Source organism: Branchiostoma floridae, chromosome 18 (assembly GCF_000003815.2).
Source record: "Branchiostoma floridae strain S238N-H82 chromosome 18, Bfl_VNyyK, whole genome shotgun sequence".
Taxonomy (NCBI): Eukaryota; Metazoa; Chordata; class Leptocardii; order Amphioxiformes; family Branchiostomatidae; genus Branchiostoma; species Branchiostoma floridae.
In genome coordinates, this window is record NC_049996.1 from 5,701,251 (window position 1) to 5,714,582 (window position 13,332).

The following is a 13,332-nucleotide window of genomic DNA, read 5'->3' on the forward strand; positions in this document are numbered from 1 at the left end:
ATTAACATTGGAAGGCTTTTCCCTTGATTCTCTCTCATATTAATTGTATCAACATTTTTCAATACTTAAATTTGATTCAGTATCAATCTCCTACAAATTGATGGCATTTTAATCTAGCTTTCAAAATCGCATATTTCTTAGCATATCATCCTTGATCTGTGTGTAATATTACTTGCATGATTGCGATACCTATTGCTAGTAGTGACACATATAATAAAGACAGTAGATGGAATTAGGATAGGCTATTTAAAGGGGAAAAGATCTGTATCAAAAGCCATTAAAGTGTCGTTGCATGCAAAATTTGTATTGCATACTGTATTGAGTTCTGTTGTATTGCACACCCGGTAAACCACCTCGTGGCGTTACACACCAAATATGTACTGAAGCTGCATCATAGTAACAGATTTACTTGATCCACTCACACCGTGTAGGACATCTAGTGTTTTCAATAAGTGCGTTAGGTACTTTTAAGTCACTGACACTCCGTTTGTACTAGCGTCACGACAATTGACGATTATAACCAAAGATAGATACCCGTTACCACGAGTGTGTGAAGTGAGAAACTTTGTATGAAGTGTCTTTCCAAAGGACACAAATTCGGATCAAATCGGGATTCGATACCAGTACCCCAAGGTTCTGAACCACACACGCTACCTTTACGCCACGCAACGTTAACGCCATGCAACTAAAGTTAAGGGCACAACCCGCTGTACGTGCAGTTTGTCCGTACGTGTTTTTGGGAGGCCACGTCCGCCACGTTTTTCTAAAAACTTTCAGGTTGTACAGGGCAGGCGCGACGTACGTAGTGGCACGTACGGGGGTCGAATCCGCAGCCCGATGGCACACAAAATTTTTACCTGCACGTAAAGTTCTACGGCGTGTCTGCGTGCTCCAAAACCCGTCGGATTCCCTACGAGTTCGTACAAAAGCGGTACTTACCACTTAAGGATTCCAAAAGATTGCCCATGTTTTGGCACGTAGACAAAAAAAAATGAAGGAAGGAAAATTATGCATCTTAACATCTAACAATAACGTTTATTACGATTAATGCTTGTTACCAATAGCAACATCGATGACGTCAAAATGACGTCATAAAATGCATATATAAGATACCAGTTGGGCTCCGCCATCTAATATCCACCACCTTGAATTTTCAAAAATGCATTTTTGGCGATAAATAATCGCAGAATTAGAAGATAACGGAAATAGACTGGAGACGTTCATTTAAAAGTTTTTTAATGAAAAAATACAAGGTAGTTACAACTTATTAGGGATAATAAGCTAGTTATACTTGATCTGGTCATACCGTCCGCCATCTTGAATTTTGGCCACGTGACGTCATTACAATATCATAGTTTATGCATAATTAATTATGAAAGATATTGTAGATAACATAAGATTTTATTTATGGAAGCAAATAGCAGTAATATCGTAAATAAACGTGAAAAATACTTTGTTATTATCGAAAATAGCGATTAAGCCCCCCCCCCCGTCTGAATAGGGTTAACTTGATTTGTTGCCCTTAATTAATTAATTGTTTGACTATAATGCAAAATTCGAAAGCATTATCTAATTAAAGCATTGCAATGTATGTATTTTACAGGTGTGTGTATTTTCTGTATGAACGGCCCGCCTCCACCTCTCAATCTCATACGGTTTCACGTTAAAGTATGTTTCATCCGCCAACTATCTTGGACGTTGTATCATGTCCGACTTTTCTGACAACTCATACATCCAAAGCCAAGTTAGAGGTTTTTATTCCAGAGAAAATCCGCTCCTTGGCTAGTTTCGCTGCAGCACTGCCGAGGTGAAGAGAATTAGTTCACGGCTTACTGTTTATCAATGCACTGCTCATAAGTCTGGTCAGACTACAGTCTGGGCGATATCGCATAACTTTGTATGGCATACCATTAGGATGATGCTTTCGGTTAGTAGGCAGACCAGCACAAGTGTTATATTTGCCAGTAGCAGGATTGACACCATTGTTACAAGGCGCCTTAAACTAACTGATCTACTCATTTCAGTTAACGTAATTATACAGACACTTGTGACCTTCGCCAAACGATTCTTTTACAACTGCTGTATTAATTGTGTTTGTCATTAATTATGAAAATAAGGTTATCATTTGCATAAATTATATAACTTGATCATCTTCTCCACCAAACAACAGATATAGCAGTCTTAGTTGTTAAGAAATGATGCTTTTATTGCATTTTCCCATAATTTATGCAAATGAGAACATCCTTTGCATAATGTTCAACGATGTTCATCTGTACATAACTTCCAAATACTACAAGTAAGAAGTTCCCGTCATTTACCACAATGACATTATAGCATTTTCTCATTAATTATGCAAATATGGTCTTTATTTTTCATAATATATATCTATCAATATTCTTCGCTTACTCAATTACAAATGTCAAATGTTGCAATGGTCCGATAATTAAACTGAGCGTGTTTAGACGATTCCCTACTTAATTATGCAGATTAGATTGCAATTGGCATAATTGATTATGTAATTATATGAAGCATTACTTAAGCTATCTACATAACAGAAACAATGACAATCCGTCAACCCCTTCTTGAGTTATTCCCTTTCAAAGTCTCAGACTAAACCTGCCCTGCAGTTCCTAAACAAGCCGCTAGGGGGGCCCAAACCTATACCACTTACTTTCGGCATCAAGATCTATCTACCACTCAAAAATCATTGCAGCAACATATTCAGAACTTGAAATATCAAACCCGGAAGTACCGTTGAAGTACCTTAACAGGTCGCCCAAAATCTAGTCGTTTCCAGGACTTACCAAGACCTACCCACATACCGAATATCAATACAATCATTCAGGCGTTCTCGAGTTATGCTGGTCTTCTACAAACATACATACATACATCCATACGTTCATACACACGCTACCCCAAAAATAACCTTCTCGGCGAAGTTAAAAAATCAAATCTTCTTAAATAGTGCATGGATCAAAGTCTTCGCCTAGTAATCCTTGATGAAATTGCAAGCATCTACAGTCAAACCTGCCCGAGCGACCACCTCTTCTCAGCGACCACCTGGCCATTTCGACCGCTTTTGCTCGGTCCCGATTTTTCCCCATTGACGTAAGCATTAAGCGACCTTTTCTCAACGACCACCTGGCCAACGGACCGGCCCAAATTGGGACCCATAACGACCGCAGCATTTTCCAAATTGAGATTTTCAACGACTTTTTATGATAACTAGAGCGATTTTGTGCCGAAATCGGCCAGTTTGCGTCGGATTTTGACTGCCATTACGATGTTATGTTTATTTTTTTAGAATAAAGAAGATGGCGGCGGTCAATGGGTGGGGCAATGGGGCAGTCTACTGTAATGTGGGAGGAAATTTCGTTGTAAGAAAATCCGAATTTATTTGTCAAAGAATTTTTTTAAAAATCTTTATCATTATAAATTGAACGAATGCTGAAAAGTATTTAGCCTCATACTATTTAAAGAAAGATCTGTGTAGCTCATACCTTTTTGAGAAAGATCTGTGTGAGTGCTATTGTCTAACTGTACTGTACATTCACCCGTGGGTAAGTACGCTATCGGGACGTACCGGGCATCGAACTCGAAAGGTACACCGTAGTTATGTCAGATACGGCGATCAAGAACACAGCGACGCATAAAGGCTTGTATGGTAACTGACAGCACCAAAGTTCCATTACTGTCTAAAACGTTAGTGTACAAATATTGAGCTTTAGAAACAGTCACTGTATCGAATAAAAGCTCGATACAAGCTTGGGGTTAAATTTACAGTTTACAGTGTGCGTGTTGTATTTCACATTAAAGACCTCGCTTCTTTGTTTCTTTGCAGTGTGCTTGCTATTTGCCATCAAACACAACGGAAACCATTTATACTTTGCATCGGGCATGTTTTGAGTCGATACTCTTCTCAGCGACCACCTGTCCAAATCGACCGTTTTCTTTCCGGTCCCGCGGGTGGTCGTCTTGGGCAGGTTTGACTGTAGTTTCAAAGAACCTTCATGCTCATGGATCAAAAGCGTCCCCTGACAATGTTTGCTAGAACTTCAATAGATCGTCAATCCTAAATTGAGCCATGTGAAACGCCTGCATTTGATATTACGCCAGGAAGAAGACTAACCATCTTTATGGACCGATGTTAAGGTCATTGATGCAGATGAGACGAGACCAAAAGACAAAGACTACAGAGCTTACATGACTTTATTGTTACTCCAAGGACTCCAACACAAGGAATGCTAGCATGACATTTTCTCAGAATAAGGTTTTCCCCTGGACTATTACATTTTCATGTAGGGGGGTTTCTGATACATAACACCATATTTTGAACTGTGTCATTTACAAAGTCACTCTGAATCAAAGTTGATCTGTAATTTTCAACACAAGAAACCTCAACAGAGACGAGGGGCGCCATGGACGTATGATCAACTTATCACTTCGTCACGTGTTCCTGTGACGTCAGAGAAGTGGTGGCTGTTCATTATTTGGTAAAGACAGCCAAAATTTGGCTACCTGGACTTAATGGGTTGAAAATTACATTTCAACATCAATTCAGAAAGTATTGTGCATGTAGATTAAGGCATTTCTTCAAGGTTTCTTCCCCATGAGGGCGTTGCCGGCGTCAGCAGACGGTGACGTCAGGAGACGGAAGTACAGATCCTTGTAGCGGTTCATGTCGAACGTCACTTTGCCTCCCTGTTCGTATTTAAAGAGAAGTTTCTTAGTGAAGCTTTGGGACAATGTAATGATTGTCAGCATCTTTATGATAACGGCAGTAAAAGCAGTGAAATGATCACCATAAGGTTTTGTTGCACATTCTGCACAGCATGACGTATTTGTCATAGAGCCTGGTAAATAGGCTTCATGCACGTTTGTCAAAATCAAGGAAGCTTCATAAGTGGTTATCTCACTGAACCTTTGGTACATTGGCAACCTCGATGCGGTCCAGTGATTTGACAAAGTGCTCAACGAATTCCATCGATGAAAAACTAACCTCTCTACGCTGTGCGTGTTATCTTGTAATTTTAGTCGTTTTCACTTGTACTTAACTTTTTGCTTGATATCCCCATCATAAAGTCAAGGGTAAGATACATCCCAACAAGGAGTCAGTGACACCACAGTCCAGGAGAAACCCGCTTTCAAGCGGTAAGCATAATGTAGGATAATATCTAGCACGGGGAATTTTACAGACTAATGCTGTTTATTGTAGCTTACATTTTACTATGTGCAATAAGAAATTGTGATTTTACCTTGATCTATACTTAGTGATTACTAAATACTATATTGATATTACATGATCTTATCATGAAGTTTTGAACATGAATTATAACGCTCTCTATATCTAGTGAGCTACATACGGCTAAATTTGTTGTTGTACACCAAGTGGCACATTGGGCAAGTTTCGGTGTTGTAGCAGGGTATGATTTTCACGAAGAAGGGTTGCTATCCTTTCTCCTATTGACGTGCTCGAGGTAATTCCTGGAACACAGGACTCCAACGGTGAGAGCCGCTAACATCTGAGCCACATGGTGACTACACTTACGTCTGTGATTACGTCATAGACAGCCGGGACATCTTCGCAGTCGAGCTGGAAGTTTTTGCAGTAGTTACCGAACTCCTCCTGGTCAACAATACCGCCCCTGGGTGTGGAAATTGCCATGAGATCTCTGGTCAAATGAATCAAACAGATCAAGCGTTAAAGGCCCCTATGCTTGTGTGTTTTAATCAATATATGGTCTTATATTCTAAGAATTAGAATTTATAACAGCACGGGTTGTAGTTCTGTGTAGTACTGTCCAGCCAATCCCACCCGGTAACCAGCCTCTGTTCAGTGTTAGACGGTGAGGTCGAATATTCTCAGGCTTCTTTAGTCCTTTTGAAATAACGGTTTCACAGTGGTATCGCCCTCCCGGGAGAGAAATGAATATCACGGCATTTAGTTAGTGAATCTGTTCAATCTACAAGCATGAAGAACAAACAAACTACTACTATTAGATAAGCCCGACTTTTCATTTGTTTTCCAATAATACAAAGTGTCTTAATTATACGTATTTTTTTTAAGTCAGTAAATTACATTTGGATTCTTTCAGAACTGTTTTTTCTTGATCTCTGATTGTCCGTCTGGGAGTTTGATTGCATGGATCGCTCGCATTGGGTTGGTGGGTATAATTCTTGTCGCTTTACAACAGAAGAGCACAACAAGAGTCGCGTCTAGTGGATCAGATATACTGTAGAGATAAGCTGTCATCTTTAAGGCAAGATAGTGTCAATACAGGTACGTTTACTGCATGCGTTTGTCTATTTTGTGGTTGTTTTACTGTTATTGGGGATATTCACCTACTTGTTTCCTATATATTTTGGATATTTTTCAGCCCTTGTCTGTAATAGTAGTAGTGAATGGTCCATAGGTCAAAACATTGTGAAAAAAGACCTGAAAGTTGCGGAATGGTAATCAACGATGTATTTTGCGTATATGTTTATATAAACCCAAAGACCTGAAATTCGCCACAGAAACTTTCCACAGAAAACGACGTATATAAAGAGAAAGGTTTATTTGTTTTTTAGTCGTAGCATTAGTATTAGCGAACGGTCCCTCAGATGCAGAGGGACGGGCAGTACTGTAATTAATAACTAGCGGTCACTTCTGACCCTGTTTCTAACCAGAGTGGCCACGGAAACAGCTTGCGGCAATGGCGGAAAGTTTCGACTTTAAAGCTTGGGCCAGCGAGGCGAAGCTGACATCCCCAACCATCAAGAAGATGGAACAAGCAGACCTCAGCGAAATAGAGGCCCTTATGTGCGTGTCAGCAGAAATGCTGAAGGAGTTAGATCTGACGATCGGGCAGTATGACCTCCTCTGCAGCGCGACGGCCAAACTACAAGCCAAGCCAAGCCAAGCCAAGGAAGCGGTGAGCTCGTCACCCACACCTGTAAGTTGCAACATGGTAGGACTCATTACCAATGCGATGTATGAGCCTGGCTCCACCCAACAACCTGGAGAACAAGGTAACTTTTATTGAATGAATTCTATCGGTATAAATAATAAATTGCATCACCATGAGGTGTTTTAATGCATTACGATTCAGTGGTACAAAAGGCACTGCAGTTTTAATTTCTTATTGGTTTCTCACTTGATTCAAGCATTACTCAAAATAAAGACATTGTGGGAGAAAGTACTCTCAAGATCCTAGAATATACCCCAAGGTTAGTTTGACGCAACGTAGGGAAAATATCATACTGTGAAGCGTATGAAATTCTGCCCTCATAATCAGAACGTTTTCGAAGATTAGTCTCACGCAACAAAGCATCAGTTCTCAGATGGGAATTCTTTGTACTAACCGTTTTAGAAGTTGTATCGCGGCTAGTTTTTTTAATCATTTCAAAAAATGGGGTGATAGAGTGTTTCTTCATAAAAGAGTCATTATGCCTTTTCTAAGCTCCAAGTAATTTTGCATGAGAGCCTAGACAGACGAATGAAGGATTGAGTTGGCAGTTTGCGGTATTCTGTTTCATTCTTGCATTCGTTTCAACTAAAATAATTGTTTCAGCTGCCGATCACGTATGCTATTAAAAGTATACATATTTTGACAATTATCCATCCAAAAACACAACAAATAACCTATGATGTTTAGGTTTCCCAATATCTGAAATAATAATGATGATGATAGCTTACTGATTTGTAACCAAATCGCCGAATACATGGCAGCGCTGTAGCGCGCTGAGTTACATATTCAGCAAATTAAGATATAAACACACATACATAAAAAATTCAGTAAAGTAATAAAAAGCATAGTGATAAGACTAACATCAACACCGTAAGACAATACAGATGAGCTAGTACTGTAGAGTAATAACTGAAATAGCTATTATTACTGCAGAGTAGTAGTTGACAGTGGTGATGGAGGATTTCAACTTGTGGTCTACTTGTGGTCAACTTTTTAAGGTCTAAATACTTTAGACCTTACAAAATAATGCATCTTTATTGAATTTTAAGAACAGTTTAAAACGACATTTTACAACCAACCGATACTCAGTTAGCTCCTTTATTAGATGAATTCATTTATGTTAGTTTAGCTGCTATGTGTCCTTGCGTCTAACATTTAAATGTTATGTATCTATTTTTGTTATCATTATACTATTAGATATTCTCATTCAACATTTTAGCTCTGATTTAGATGTTTAGTTTATAACTTAGTACAAGAATTGCATTACAGATTGTCTGAATTGCGCTGGTATATCAATGTTGAAAAAAACATTCCAGTTACACGCACAGTAAGACCAATCATATAGTCTTAGCTTATCGATCAAATTCATGAGTTGCTTACGTCAGGGGATAACTTGTAGAAAATTAGAACTGTTAGAGCAAAGCATTTTCCTTTCTATCTTTTCCATAGATGATGATAGTGAGCAGGAATTATTCAAACCTAAACGATTTAAAACAAGCCCATAGCTTTGCTCGTAAAATATATGTATAATATTAACTGAACAAAATGGAATAAAATTACTAAACAATACATAATGAGGTTCTTTTGGTTCCCGTTCGGTCATTTTAGTCCCGAAATGCAAGGTATTGAAAAAATATGAATGCATCTTTCTGAATGCAGTACTACCCTTGGTTTAACAGTTGGTCATTCGGTTATCTAATCTAGGAGAAATTCTCCCCTTGGGAGATTTCGAGTAATTGGCTACCACTAAAAGACTTGATTCGGCCCTCAGGGTCATGTGATTCGTTTTCATCACGTGATTTTCTGTCCTCGTCCATTTTGTCCCTGTCCGCAGGGGAGTGAGGACGCTTGTTTAGTCATTTCGTTTTAGACATTACTTCAGCGTTTGTTCGGAAAAGTAGAACTGCATTAAAAATTTTTCCCATTCTTGGCCAAACCTGCCTCTCTGTCTTTGTTGTTAGATAATTGCCGTCCTTGTACTGGTCGTTGAGATTGGTGGTGAGATATTTCAGTACGCCCCTTCTTTGCTGTGAGAAGGCTTTTTAACATATATTATATTAGATGCCAACGTAGTAAATTTAACGCGCATTGAAACACGGTCACTTTTTAAGACATTTTAAGGCATTAAGGATGACTCTTCATGCCATGCGGTTTTAACGTTTCTTAAGCCCAGGTTACACATTGCCGAACATGGCTTCTGACCAGCTAGCCGACTAACATCGACGGTACTTCGAGAGCAGTGTAGCCACGCCGAACATGAGCCGAACATCTCCCTTTTATGAATTGAAATGGACAAAATCAGCGATTTTCGAAAGAGTAAACTTTTTTTCAATTTTTTATCAAAATAATCCACTCGTCTATGTTGTTAACATCGCGAAGAGATCATATCATACCCCCCTCACATTAGGGGCGATTCGATCGGAAGACTAGTCTACGAGCTCTAAATGACATTTTCGTGAGTAAGACGTCCGGTGTGACAGCGATCTCGCCCCCCCCCCTGATCTGGCCCCCCCGGGGGCGAAATCACTAGCGATCTCGCCCCCCCGGGGCGAAATCACTAGCGATCTCGCCCTCCCCGGCTAGTGATCTCACCCCCCTACCTCGCCCCCCTTTAGCGATTTCGCCCCCCCCCCAAAAAAAAACGGGTTTACATGACATTTTAGAAGTTGATTGGTATAGATCACAAAATTCAGTTTCAGAATGATATAAGTACATGCGTTTGATACATAACTCCATTCATAGTATCAATATTAATGTAATTACATGGTAATAAGATAGTTGAACTTGTTTCAGACAAGGAGGGTTGGGTTATTGCATATACCTGAGTCTTGACATAATATGTATTTCATTGTACTCACCTGTCCTCAAGTAACCTATATATCTCCAATATGAAGTCTCTACCATGAAGTGACCACAAAAGAACTATGTAATGTCTTTATTAATTATGCAAATATTAGGTATTAATTAGAATAACGCACATTTTGGTATATGCACCTGGCCAAGGGATATCTTCACCTCCAACATGACTGTTTTTTCTAGTATTTAGGAACTGATGCATTTACCCGTGTTTCTTAAGACTGGTACTTTACCAGTGTTTGTGTAGCATTTAGCAACAGCTATCTCAACTTGCGCGTAGATAGTGTTTATAATGAGAAACTATTATTTACGTACGTGTGTTTTTGTTAGTGCTTTGGAAATGTTTCCAGCACAAGAAAGAAAACACTGTGACAAATTGAAAACATATAGCTGACGTATTCCGTACCATAGACGGTGTTGATTTATACGTTCGCAGTAGCACTGTTTTTATGCCACCTCAGCTGCAAAAATTGTCTTTTTCATTAAAATTGTCTTTTTCATTTCATTTCAATGTCATGTTTGCACCGAACAGTATAGTATCGACTTTCGAGGTATGACATCTTAGTAACATTGGTAACATCTTAGTAAGATTCTTACGGTACGGTAATAAGGTGCCATATAGGTACCAGGTAGCACACCATATACGTTACTCCCCAGGTGCAGTATAGTACCAGGCAGCGCACCTGTAATATGTAGTAACCAGCTGCTCTTGGGGGGGGCGAGATCGCTGGGGGGGCGAGATCGCTGTCACACCGGTGTTCTCACGATCATCTTGTGATTTTCAGGGATCGCCGGCGATTTTCAGGGGTCGTACGATGGTCGCGGTGCAGCGAAACATGTTCTTAACATAAGCGACAAGTCGCAGGAGATCTCTGAGATCGCAGAGCTCGTAACCGAGTCGCAGATCGTGCGTGCAAATCGTGCGTACCTCGCAAGGGCATCGGTCAATAGTCTTGCGTCAATCCAACGATTGAAGACCGATAGGCGAGCACAGACATAGTTATTAATCATCGAGCGCAAATCGGATGGCGAACGCCCGTCAGTCGGGCGACGTTCGGGCGACGTTCACCCGACTTCCGTTTGTTTACAAATATTGCATTTCTGGGAATGCGAGGGTAATTCTAACATTGTGGCCCCTGTGGTAGTATGAGGGCTGACTTTGTGACACACTTTCTTTTCTTGTGTCATTTCTATTATGCCCCCGCATTCCATTCATTGGTTAAAAAGATTCCGATAACAAAGTAAGCAACATTTATTGATCTCTTACCTTTTTTGAGGAATGTTTTGTGTTACCTTGTCCGCGTGCAAGAGGTCATGGGAGGTTCATTATCATAGATTTATTCACCGTCGATCGCACGAGCCTTGCTTATATGTGAGGGGGACAGTTTTGGGGCGAAAAATACGCAAGGCCATCTTAAGATCTTAAAATCAGTCGACCTTCTTGCGATCGCGAAGTACGTCCGAAGACCGTATATAATGTGAGGGGGGTATAGCCACAACAGGTAGCTTCAATACGGCTTTTGCGGTTCTTCTTTGTTAGTGTTCTGGTAAAGTCGGGGGTGATTCGCCAACGTTCTGGTAATAGTTACTTTGATTTGTATTTACAACTTAGAGATGAGTCATGGATAGGTTTAAAACTAGTTGGGACCAACTTTGTTATGTCATGATTAGATTTAAGTGGTGCCTAAGACTTAGGTCACATTTCCAAACCGGGGCCCAGTCGGTATGTTTAAAGAAACGAAAATTTAAATGTATACCAAGAAATATACCCAAATTACGCCCATGAATCTTATGTTGACATTTTGTATATTTTGATGTGTTTTATATCAATTATCATTCTTTTCGAGCCCGAAAGTTGCCCGACCGGGCCCCGGTTTGGAATTGTGACCTAAGCATTAATCCCGACCACCCTCCGACCGCGCCGAACACCAGGGCGACCACTAGCCAACGAATTCAAGACCTGCCGTAGATAGCCGCATGTTTTAAACATTTGAAAACAATTTCATGTCTTAGACGAACTCTAGCCGGCCAGATTCGTTCTATCTCGCGAACCACCCCGACCATGGTAGGCCATGTTTGGCTATGTGTAAGCTGAGCTTTGTATACTTTATTACGACTTGATTTGATAGAATTACCGACCATTCCTACCAAAGATGGAGAAACTGGGGATGGGTCCGTCGCCACTGATGCCTGCAATGATGGCCCTGAAGCACACGTGTACAATTCTATCGACAATGATGACATCGACAACCCAGGGCAGCCTAGTGGGGACCGAGGACGGGATGACCAACAGGACGATAATGACGAACACACGGCACTCCCCAATAACGTCCAGAGGGACCCCTCTCACCTGCGAAACAATGATCTCTACCTGCCAGGTGCGCTACGGCAAGATCAAGACCGAAGTACTGTTTACACACATGTACCTTTCTCCATAGATAAATTGTAGACTCCAAAATATAACAGAACTGGAATATTACCTTCGCCAAGAAGATTATGTTTCAGTTGTGCCATGGTGTGGGCTGGGTCTGTACATATGTCAACACATAACTCCAGAAGCTGTGGATGGCATTTGGCAAGAAAGCAGCTATTGTGAAAGAATGTCAAAAATAGTTAATCTTGCGGTTTCCTACGGTACTGCAGAGGATTGTGTATGCAGTGCGTGCGTTTATGTATGGAAATCGATAAGTTGTGAACGGATATCCAAGATATTTGGTCTGCAGATGTTGTGGAAAGAAAGGCCGTGATCAAAAGTGGTTTACATGGCGTTTTCCAAAGGAACTGCAGCGGGCTGTGTGTTTTTGTGTTTGTGGACAAGCTGTGGATGAATCTTCGTGATATTTGGTACGTGTGCTGTGGTTATGAAAAGAAGGTCAAAATGGTTCGAAAAAGGTTCACATGACATTAACCTACTGTACTGCAGCGGGATTCGCATTGTACGTGTGTTTGTATGTAGACAACATAACTCAAGAAGGTGTGTACAGTTTTGCATGATATTGAAATATGACACTTTGGTACTGCTCAGAAGTCACATTTTCTAAACTGAATTTCATAGAAACATTATACCATGCAGAATGACCAGGTAGCTAAAAGAGAATGACATGATCTAATGTGGTTTTAATCAGATTAAAATGCAATTGCATAATCAAGACATCATACCATCTGCAGCTTTCAGTATTTTGGAAAATTAACCATCTTTTAAATCAGCCCTGTCAAAGATGCATCAAAGATTCCAATTGTATCTAAATTTGCAACTCTGAAATGTCTTTAAAATTTGTGTGTGTCTAGAATTAGGTTTGGTATTTTGGTGTAGTTCTAATCTGAGGAAACAGTAAACACTGGGGTTCTGAAGAACTTTATGGTTGACACTAAATTGCTTAATCATTACTTTATACTCTGGGCTAGATGTCCTTCAGGCTAACTTAGTTATTTGCATGCATACTTCAATCCTCATCTGTTGTCTTTAGACTTGAATAATGATTTTAAGAGTAACTTGTGCGTGGAAACTGTGTTGGAGATATCTCCA